This window comes from Ixodes scapularis, unplaced genomic scaffold (assembly GCF_016920785.2).
Source record: "Ixodes scapularis isolate PalLabHiFi unplaced genomic scaffold, ASM1692078v2 PGA_scaffold2__306_contigs__length_199485367, whole genome shotgun sequence".
NCBI classification, from domain to species: domain Eukaryota; kingdom Metazoa; phylum Arthropoda; class Arachnida; order Ixodida; family Ixodidae; genus Ixodes; species Ixodes scapularis.
The window spans coordinates 90,589,062-90,600,475 of record NW_024609857.1 but is presented as its reverse complement, the minus strand read 5'-3'; positions in this window follow the sequence as shown (position 1 = coordinate 90,600,475).

Below are 11,414 nucleotides of genomic sequence, written 5' to 3'. Positions count from 1 at the left end.
CGGTCATTTCTTGCGGGAGCATTTGCGGGAGCATGACAAGTCATGCTCCCGCAATCTGTGATTAACACATCTGCCCGTCTGCCCGACGTAGGCTTTCCCGCACGTTAGTGGGAGTTGTTTACACGATTCCACTAACGTGCGGGAAAGCCTACGTCGGGCAGACGGGCAGATGTGTTAATCACAGATTGCGGGAGCATGACTTGTCGTTGCGATCTGTGGTTGGGGCTGTAGGGGGGCATTTTTCATTGCATTGTCATGGTTGTGGGAACCTATCTTCAGTAAGACTAGTATCATTGGCAATGGTAGGGAAAGAGTGAATAGAGAAATTTTAGAGGCGCATGCAATCACCAAAGCCGGCGCGAACTGCGTAAGCCAAACGTCACTGGGCCTGAGTAGCAAAGAGATGTTTTTTTTGGACACGAATATGTCATGTAACGTGGGCGAATACTGAATATGTCATGTAACGTGGGCGGAGTTGCTGTTTTTTTTTTTTTTTTTTTTTTTCCTTGTGACTAAATTTTAGTTGAGAGTCAGCGCTTGTCCTGTTTGCACTTCCTCTAGTCCCCGTTTTCTGCGCGCTGTTTGCCTTTTCGTCATACTGACATCGCCGTAACGTACGTGGTTCGAAATTGACTTTTGGTTCTTCATCCGGAGGCGATCTTAACGGGATTAGCCAGCTCGCCTATTCGACGAAACGGTTATAGGCAAGACATTCATGAGAAATGGGAATTGCAACGACAAAACGAATTGACTGATAAGAAGAATAAAGTTGAAACGAAGCTATGTTCTGAAATGCTTGTACATTGCCCTTTTTCACAAAACAGCGCGAAGGCATACATACATTCGTGTTTTGCCTAGCTTACATAAGTTGTGACAGAATGTTTTCCTCCGGAGAACTCCAAAATTGCACCCTACAAGCTGTAACGTCTTTCCCACGCGAAGAAAATGTCCTTCACTCATGAGGTGGCAACCATTTTTTAACTTTCAAAGCAGCGAATGTCCGTGACAATTTTTTTTCGTTGGTCACCTCACATGGAGATAGGCGAAACCAATGCATTTTGGAGAATTCGTCTGCTAACGGAGACTTCGAGCTCGCCAGGGGCGCTGCAATCACTTTTCGCCCGTTCTTCGCGGGAGTTGCCAGTATCGGCTTTCACGGTATTTGCTAGTGATGGGCCGAACTTTTGCCGAATCGAAAGTTCGGTGCCGAATCTTGGGATTCGGCAAAGCCGAACTTTTCTAAAGATTCGGCAAAGATTCGGCAAAAATACATTGTTACCAGACTCGTTGATATTTCGTTTTGTACTGGCGAAAAAAAAAAGTTTTATATTTCTCTTTTTTTTTTTTAAACTTAAATGCAACATGTTTACTAAATAAGGTAATATTCTGCAAGATAATTGTGCCGGTGTCGTTTTTGTGTGTTAACTGGCAATTTTAGTGACTCCATGCAGAAGTGGCGTAACAACGAGGTTGGGTGGAAGCGAGCGTGGCGCAGTCACGAATCACGCTACGAGAGTTTCGGTTTTGAGGCATCATCAGCGCAAGTCTGCATCTGTGTGTACATGGTGTACATTGCTAAAATGAAGGCAATAACGCTGCGTTCTTTCTTTCTCTGGGAGGCACCGTTTCGTGCGCGAAAACGAATGCAACGGTTGCTGAGCCTTCACCAGAAAAGAGAATAATAATATTATAAATATGCATGTTCTCCGATTTGAGTCACTTGACGTCAGCTTTGCATGAAAGTGTGCGTCCCATACTCGCAACGTCTCGTTTTTAACGTTAAAATGCCTGTTTCTGGTGTTAGGACACACACGAACGTTTCGGAAGGTAGGGAGAGTGGATGTCGGATGTGCAACGTCGAGCATTATAGTTCTGTGTTTAGTTTCATGCAGATACATGAAAATCGCGAAATAACACTAATTGAAAAAGCAATATTATTTCGTTTTCGCACAAGCGATACTTGTGAGACGAACACAGAACTATTATAATTGCGAGGAGTGCTTTAAAGCAATTGTCGGCCAATGTCTCTGATCTTTCAGAATGCACCACATCATTTGTCCATTGCGCAGTGGACTGCGTAAATTACTGGTCGATCTTCTATTCTTGAGGAGGAGGAGGAATAAACTTTATTGTTGGAGGCAAGCGCGGTCTGCAAAGAAACTGCTCTTGACGGGTGGCTAGGCGCGCTTGACGGCCGAGGGCCCGTGTGCCTCGGCGACCTCGGCAGGCCGGATCCGAGCTGCGCAGCGCAGCCTCCCAGAAAATATTTAAGAGAACCGCACTTGCTCACAAACGCACAGTTACCGTGTTCCCTACCCCACACCGCGCCGTAACCGCTGGTTGTTAAAATTGGCTTGCTCTTTATGTTTATACAGCCTTGATGGAGATGCGCCTCAACGGGTAATCGGTCTCTTAGCTGTAGATGAGAAATTTAGCCAGTGCGGTACAACCGCTATCCTGGGATTTTTAACGTGTATCACGCAGTAGTGATCACACGAACGCGTGCCGGTACGAAACTCATCCAGATCGAAACGGGCGGGGGCGGCGGGGATCGAACCCAGGAGGTTCCCAGCGCAAGCTTTCGCTCCACGCTCCGAGCTGAGACGCGTTAGCCCACTCGGCCACTTCCTCCCCTTAACCGCTGGTTGTTCAACACTGCACGATGATAACCGCGCGACTGCACGGCGTCCATTTGCAATCCAAGGCTCCGTTGGCTCCGTTGGCTCCGTCGCGCTCTCGCGCGTGCGCAGACATTTGCCGAATTTTTGCCGAATCTTTGCCGAACTTTCCTGCAAAGGTTCGGCATTTGCCGAACTTTGCCGAATCTGAAGTTCGGAAGATTTGGTCCATCACTAGACTATTTGTCTGAAGTCTTCTCCACGCTACCTGCTGCTCCCTCGAGAGAGAGCGGTGCGGCGGCGGGAATTTTCTTCGTCGGAGTTTGAAATGGGTGGTGTGGTCGTGGTAGGAGGTAAGCGGTTCACCGGTTGCCTCCGGAATCGGACTGTCCACTGCTCGGCCGGCTCTAACTCGAGCTTGTGCGTGGGCAGCCTCGTTTCCGGGGTTTCCGGCGTGCGCCGGGACCCATACCAGGTCAATTTCTCGGAGGGGGGATGTCTCGGCAACATTTTCTAGAATATTTCTGGCTGTGAGTGAGATTCGGCCTTTGGCATAGTTGGTGATGGCGTATTTAGAGTCGCTCACGATGGTTGTAGCTTCTGTAAAGGCAACGGCCGCTGCAATTGCGGCTTCCTCCGCGGTTTCCGCGTTTTTGGTGAATACCGTAGCGGCAATGAGTGGGGTGGCCGCGTCAGAGTCTCGGGGATGGGGTACCCCGCAGATGGCGAACCGGTGGCGGCTGTCTTGATAGTTGGCTGCGTCAACGTATATGACGTCCTGGAGTCTCTGCAAGTGTCGATGCATAGCCCTGGCTCTTGCCTCTCGTCGACCCTGTTGGGTTTGCGGGTTCATGTTCTTTGGTAAAGGTTTTATTCTAATCTTTTTTCGTATATAGCCTGGAACGGGGCCTGGATGGTCCGCCATAGGTTCTCCTTCAATGCCCAGTCTATCCAAAATCATTCTCCCCGGTGGTGTGCTGGAGAGTCGAGCCGTCTGTGTGGTTAGATGTGCTTCTTTAAGTTCAGAAAAGGTGTTGTGTACTCCCAGGGCGAGCAGTTTCTCGTTGGCCGTAAATTTAGGTAGGCCCAACGCCGTTTTATATGCGTGTCGGATTAGAATGTCAATCTTTTGTTCTTCTGCCTTCTTGAGTCGGAGGTACGGGAAGGCGTATATGATTTTGGTGATGACGAAAGCTTGAAGGAGCTTGTGTAGGTCGTGCTCCTCCATACCTCGTCTTTTGTTAGCGATGCGCCTGATCATGCGCGCTACCTGGTGTACTGAGCTCTCGAGTCTCCCAAGGGCTGCAATGTTGCTGGGGGTGTTGGAGATGTGGAGTCCTAAGACACGTATGTTCTCCACTTCTTCGATGTTTTGGCCTTGAATCTTTACGCCTCGCAAGTGGGCTCATTTTCGTCTTCTGCGCATGAGAAACGAAGTAGCGGTGACGTCAGAACGCCGAGTCCTGATTGGCTGATCGCGACCCCCTATTGAGCGTCGTCTGCTCCTTTGCAACGTCGTCTGCTCGCAACATCGTCTGCGTCCGTCTTACCTTTCCTGCGACTTTCGGAGCGAACTCGACTTGGCCTTTACGGGAGGGCAGACGAAATAACTCGAGCGGTACGTTGTTTTCGTCTAACAACTAGCAGACGCGCATCAAGGAGGGAAGTCAAAGGACTCACTGGCGAGGTGTCCCGGGGCGCCGATGTTTGTTTGCTTAGTGTCCGCAAGTTCCCTCCCAAATACTTTTTACCTCCATTCGTGTGCGGCGAGACCCCTCACCCTTTAACGGCGCCGGCGGGTTGGCGCAGTTAACGTCGTCTGCTTTACGTCTGCTAGTCAAAGCGATGGCTGCTTTACCTTTCCTGCGTCTGTCGGAGATTCGCCGCTTTTTCACCGGCGAGAGTCACCGTTGCCTCGGGAAACAAGGAGATAACAAGAGGAAGAAATTGACCTCTTAATCTAAAATTGAGGTCAGCGATCAAAGTATAACACGGGAAGGGTTCACAAGGGTCGCGCGGGGGCATATACCATTCAGCACGTCAGCCGGTCGTGGGCAGACGGTCGCCGAGTCGCGGAGTGCCTGCTAGGCCTAACTGCCCAGCTCGTTTGGTCGCGTTCGGTGGAATCGTCGCCGTTGGAGCTTTTCCCCGGTGTCTGTGGATCCAGCGTTCTTGTTCGTCGTGCTCTGTTTCAAGTAATTTTTACTTTTTTTTTGCTGCTTGAAGTCAGGACGCGTGAGAAGCTCACGTAGAAAAATAAACGTCCGTGGGTCATCGCGACCGCGACGCTGTCGGCCATGCTGACTTGATCGCAAGAAGTGCGTAAGACAGCTTCGGAGCTGTCGTAGGATTTCGCCGTAACCTGCGCAAAACTTACAAAAATTTCGTTTCGTGAATACGAATTTGTTCTTAAGTTTTGTCTTACGCACATTTTTGGCGTAAGATCGTTTCGTGAATCTGGCCTCTGCACTTCCGAAAGTCGCAGGAAACGTAAGACAGACGCAGACGACGTTGCGAGCAGACGACGTTGCAAAGAAGCAGGCGACGCTCAGATAGGGGGGCTCGATCAGCCAATCAGGGCTCGGCGTTCTGACGTCACCGCTACCCCCTGCGCAAGGAGCAGACGAACTTGCCCTCCGCATTGGGATCTTGTCTTCGGGTTTTTTGCTCCGTCTAAGGACTAGGAGTTCTGATTTGGGCTGGGAACATTCGAGGCCGGCTCGCCGTGCCTCCTCTTCTACGGTGTCAGCCGCTGCTTGGAGAGCTTCTATTTGTCCTTCCGAGCCGCGGAAAAGTGGTCTGTATTTATCACGTGACTGGTCTTTATTTATCACGTGGTGCTTGCGTTCTTTCGGAAGCTTCCTATGGCCTCTAAAAGTAACTTATTCATCTTTGTTTGAAGTATAACAAAAAACTAAGATGAATAAGTATCTTTTAGAGCCCAAAGGAAACTCCTGAAAAAGCGCAAGCAGACGTGATAGACCTGTGCGCCGGCCAGACGACGGCGGCGGCGCCCCGAAGCAGACGAACTTGTGCGGCGGCGGCGACGGCGGCGTGGAGAAACGCGTTGAAGCGGTGTTCGCAGAACGCTCAGCGTGCGGCGGCGACGCAGCGCGGTGGCGCGCGGTCCTACCACGCGGTGTCGCAGGAAAAAGGCACAACGCGTCGAAAGGAAGGGGTGGCGGCGTGTTCAAAGCTTCCTTGGCACGCCGAAGTGCCGTGTGTCTGTGCCTTCGCACGCTTGGATACCGACCAAGAATCGACGCCGTGTGGATGTGTTTTGCGAGTGCAATGTGCGTGAAGCCGTATCAAAAGGTACAACTCGTCGAAAACAAGTGTCGCCGGTGTCGCGGCGTGATCAAAGCTTCCTTGGCACGCCGAGTGATGCATCTTTGTGCCTTCGCACGCTTGGATACCGGTCAAGAATTGACGCCGCGCCAAAGTTCTGAACGTGTGTCGCGCGTAGAAGCCTTTAGATCATTTATATATATCGGCCACGGAGTTCTGGATCGTCCAGCTGTTCCGGTGAGTTGCTATCAATAAAAGGGAGAGATCTGTACGTGTTCTTATGTACTATATTAACCATGGCTATGTCCCAAATCTACTCTAATAGATTCCGTGGGAGCACGAATAGGGCAACGTTGTGGAGCCAGGGGGGTTTTCGAAAGCAAAAGTACAAGACGGCGAGAATGAAAATCTTTGAAGCGCGGCCGATATGGTCGTGTGCAACCTGCTGACCAATTACAATTAGGCGAGCCGCGCTCAAACGTCAAGTGCAATTAAGTAGGTTGATAATAAGCCAGCACTGATCAGTGATGAGGAGCTGTTGTGCACGGTACTGTGTAAATCGTCTAAGGACGAAAAAAAGACGTACCTTCCCCCCATCTTCCGTCGCTAGTGGAAGCTGGATTAAGCTCGTTCCTAAACCGCGAGGGGAAAAGACGCTGATCCAGAGGCACGAACAGCTTCACGCACATTGCACTCGCAAAACACATCCACACGGCGTCGATTCTTGGTCGGTATCCAAGCGTGAGAAGGCACAGACACACGGCACTTCGGCGTGCCAAGGAACCTTTGAACACGCCGCCAGCCCTTCCTTTCGACGCGTTGTGCCTTTTTCCTGCGACACTGCACTTTCGTAAAATTTTCCACGTGTTCACGACGGCAAGTCTCAACAATACACAGAGTCTTCAAAAAACTTCTTCGGCGAATGACGACGAACGAGTAGAAAACGTGTCCACAGCACGCTGGAAAACCGCAGCAAAGGCTAGCAAAAACGGCAAATCGTATCCCAAGCGAGTGAAGTCCGGTGGCTTCACTTGCGCTGCAGCGAACAAGCGGGGAAGCGCGATCCAGCAATTGTCATAGAGATCATAATTGTACGCCCGTTCGCCTGGGTTGAGGTCGGCTAGCTGTTTCAGGATGGTATTGTGTGATACATTATCGAAAGCCTTTTTGAGGTCGAGTCCCAATATTGCTCTGGTGCTTTTAATGGAGGGGTCGAGTATGTCACGTGATAGCTGTAGCATGACGTCTTGGGTGGAGAGTCCCCTTCTATAAAAAAAACCACCATGGAGTATGGCATGAGGTCGTGGTCTTCCGTGTAGCCCCGTAGTCTATTGAGTACCACGTGCTCCATGAGCTTCCCGAGACAGGACGTGAGGGAAATGGGTCTTAGGTTGTCCACGTTGAATTTCTTGTTAGGTTTTGGAATGAATGTCACTTTGGCATGTTTCCAACTGCTGGGGATTAATCTGGCCTCCCAGCATACGTTGATGTAATCTGTGAGTGCCGTGACAGATTTCATGTCAAGATTACGGAGGGCCTTATTTGTAATTAGGTCTGGTCTAGAGCACTATATAGCCTGGTCCTGCCGCTGAGGTTGTTCTAAGCTGGCCCAGCGCGGCCCAGACTTCTGCCCTTCTGCGTCAGTGAACGGCTCGTCCAGCTGCACGTTTGGTCGCCCCGAATATTGTGGGCTCGTTTCTCCGTCGTCTGCGGTGTTCAGGTATTTCTTCCGGAGGAGGTCCGAGAAGTCTTGTCCGTCCCCGGGGTATTGATGGATGATCGCAGCGAGCTGTCCTTGCGCAGCCGACTTGGACTGCGTGGGGTCGAGAAGGTGGCGAAGCAGGTGCCACGTCTTCTTATTCCCTAGTTGTCCGTTTAGGCTGTCACAAGTTTGATACCATTCTTGCTGGGTGAGTTGTCTCGCATGTCGCTCGATTTCACTTTCGAGTTTGGCGATTCTACTTCGTAGCCTTTTGTTGAGCCTTTGTCTTTTCCATCTCTTCATGAGTCTGTTTTTTGCCTCCCACATGTGTGCCAATCTGGAATCGAGGTTACAGTGTTCGGCATCGGTTGGTATTTCGCTCGTATGCGAATCTACACTTTTACATATGGATTTGACCCAATCTTCGATGTCTTCAATTTCAGGCGGGGCCGTTTGATTCCTTTCTTTCCTGAATTTATCCCAATCTGTGAATTTAGTTCGTTTCCAACTCTTCTTACTACTCTCCGTGCGAAGGGTAGTGGCAAGGATGTAATGATCACTGTTGAGATCCGCGCCCAACGTTACTAAAACACTCAGTTGGGAAACTCCCATAGAGACAGCCCTAAAAATATGGCCCCAATCTGTCTCCGAGCACCGAGCTAATGACGAACACAACGCCACCATTTCTCCCTCAGCGGCCACTCGAGAAACTGCACGTGACTTCTATTTTTGGCTTTGACAGGGGTCAACCCCCGTCTCCCCGGCGGACGCGCCGCGTTGAACGACTGGAGTTAAAATGCACCTAGGTCGGGACGGGCTACCTGAAAGGCCCGCTGAGGCATGGTTTTATAAAAACAATATCAATTGTTCCGCAAAACCTTGCGAACTAAAGATGATAAAAACATCACGCGCCCATCATTTGGTACTAAACTCCAATAAATTTCATACAAAAAGAGTCTTTTCCGTTTGTTTTTACGCAAAAAACAGGCTTTCAAAAAGCTCGAGGTGACCATAGTACAGACAAACGATAAAGAGTGGCGCTGTTGTCGCATTTAGCTCGGTCTCGGTGGACGCCTGCGGCCCAGGTTTCGACGGCGAGTTTCCCAACTGAGTGTTTTAGTAACGTTGTCCGCGCCGGTGTTCCGCCAGACGGGGTTCTTGACATTCTTTGCTAGCGTGAGGTCCGGGGTGGTGTCTCTACTAATGCTGTTGCCAGTTCTGGTCGCTGTGTGAGGATCGTTTAGTAGCGAGAGTCCCAATTCTTGGATTTTATTCCACAGGATGTTTCCTTTCTTGAACGACTTGTGGTATCCCCATTCGACGTGTGGCGCGTTGAAGTCGCCTGTTATCACTAGTTGCCCCTTTTTGGCTAGTTGCGTGGTCGACTCTAGCAATGCCGTGACTTCTCTGGATTGATCTTTCGGGGAGCTGTACACGTTGAGAATGTACAGGCTCACCTGCTCTTTCTTGGCGGGAATAATTTCTGTTGGCGTGTAATCTACCGCAGAATTGTCGAATTCGTGTTGTATAGCCGTGAGTTGGTTGCTCACCAGCGTAGCAGTCATTCCCGTTTTGCGTGGTATATATTTTTGAGATATGGCTTTGTACCCTGTGAGGCTAACGGGCCCCATTGGTTCTTGGATTGTAATAATGTCCGGTTTGACTTCTAAATTTTGAATATGAAGCTGCAGGTTGGATTTTTTGCCTTGAAAACCCCTACAGTTCCATTGCCAGATACTGATCTCCCGGTTATGGGCTGCCATGTTGGGGCACTGTCAGCTGCGCAACCGCGGTCGCTATCGTGCTCACTTGGACTTGTAGTGCCTTGATGGCCTCCATCATTTCTTCTTTGGTCTGCTGCAGGTTTTTGACAACGTCCATGGATGTCGCTTCTAGCCTATCTGCTCGGGCCTCTACTTTGTTGAGCCTCTCTTTCTGTTCGAGAGCCAGTTTAGCTTTGACTGCGAAAGTTGACGCCGCTTGGGACGCCGAGGCAGTTTCGATTCGCCTCTTGGGATTCTGGGCATCTTGCTGATCTTTTGAGGCCTGTCTTTTGAGAACGTTCGTGGATTCTACTTCCATAACTGCACCCTCGGAAGGGGTGAGGGAGCGGCACGTGTTGTTAGTGGTTGTTGCGCTTTCACCGGGGTGTTGGGTTTGTGTGAGACTCGCGATTTTATTGCCTAGCACACTGATCTGGGACTGCATTCGTTCTATTACAATGGCTTGCTCCCTCACTTGATTACGAAGGGCCTGCTTCTCCGGATCTTCCTGCCACTTGATGGCCCTTTCTCCTGGCTTGGTCCAGGGGTTTTTGGGGTCTCGCCTTTTGCTGGACGATCGTTGTTGGTCCTTTTGACGGTCCCTCGATTGGCTGCTCCGTGTCGCCGACTTGCTTCTGCTTCGCAGTAGTGGTGGGAAGGACGATGATGCTTCCCTCTTGTCACCTCGGGTCAGGGTCTCGTGTTGCCGGTTTCTGTCCCTCGACTGGTGCTTAAAGTTCTGCCCGATGTTTAGGTCAGGGTTGCTGAGCGGGTGGGGTCTCTGGGAGACTTGCTGCTTGGCGAATCTGAACTTGCAGTTGCTGCTCCCAGTTTTGTGCGCCCTTGCGCAGATGATGCAGACTGGGGCGCAGGTTGTTGGTTGTCCCTCCTGTGGTGGTGGGTGCTCTTCTCCACACCTGAAGCAGAGGTTTCGTCTTTTTTGTGGGCAGACATCTTGTCTGTGCCCTGTCTTGCGGCAGTTGAAGCTGGCCTCCACTCGGTTGAGAAGGAGGACCACTTTATGTCTTGTGCCGGGGTATCTGAGGAGCCAGGGGAGCTCCGTTCCGGCTACCGTAATCATGATGTGGTTAGTTTTCCCGTAACGTCTTGCCGACGTGACGATCCAGTCGGGGTTGTAGGAGTTGTAGTTCTGGACTAACTGCTCGTCTGTTTCGTCTTGTCTTCGTTTTGTCTGAGACGGACTCCTTCCCCAACCCAAATGTATACTCGCACATATTTGCTCAAATCTCTAGCCCGAACTGCCGCTTCTGCGGTGAAAAAGCTACTTTAGATCATATGATCTGGGACTGCAAAGCGCACCCTCCACCCCCAGATCTCATGGCTGCTCCCTCACTCGACGCGTGGCTCTCAGTAAAGGCCAGCAACGACCCAGACACTCAAGTCAAGGCCGTCGAATGGGCCTATGCAGTCCGAGACCTACATGGTCTGGACATCGCATACTGACCACATCCTACTTCTCCTTTTAATAAAGTTTTCACTCACTCACTCACTAGTATTTGCTTTGCGTTTTGTGACGTCACGCAGCACCTTCGGATGTCAGCCATTGACACTGGCGAAATTCGGGGTGCAGTTTCGTACATAGGCTCATGAAAGGTTTAATTAATAACGGGAAATCATATAACAAAATAAAAATGACGTTTGTCTATATTAAGGCTCCCTCGATGTAACGAGCGCAGCAACTTAAGTACTTCCGGTTTCGACCGGACAATCTCTTTAACAAGATGGCATAACTTCCGGTGTCGGACGAAGTGCAGCCATATTTATCAGGCTCGGCAGAGGTTAAAGGGGGTAATGATCATCATGAACAGCTAGACTAGATATAAAGAATATAGGTTCATTAATTTTTATTGATTGGTTCTTTGGCTCAAATTGCAATTGCAGTTTTCTGGATGCCACCATGCTTCAAGATATTCATCAATCAGTTTTTGCATTTTCATCGGCAGATTCCGCAACTGGATGTGAAAACTAATCAATGAATATATCAGTCTAATGATATTAAGAAAACTTTGAACTGGTTATCTC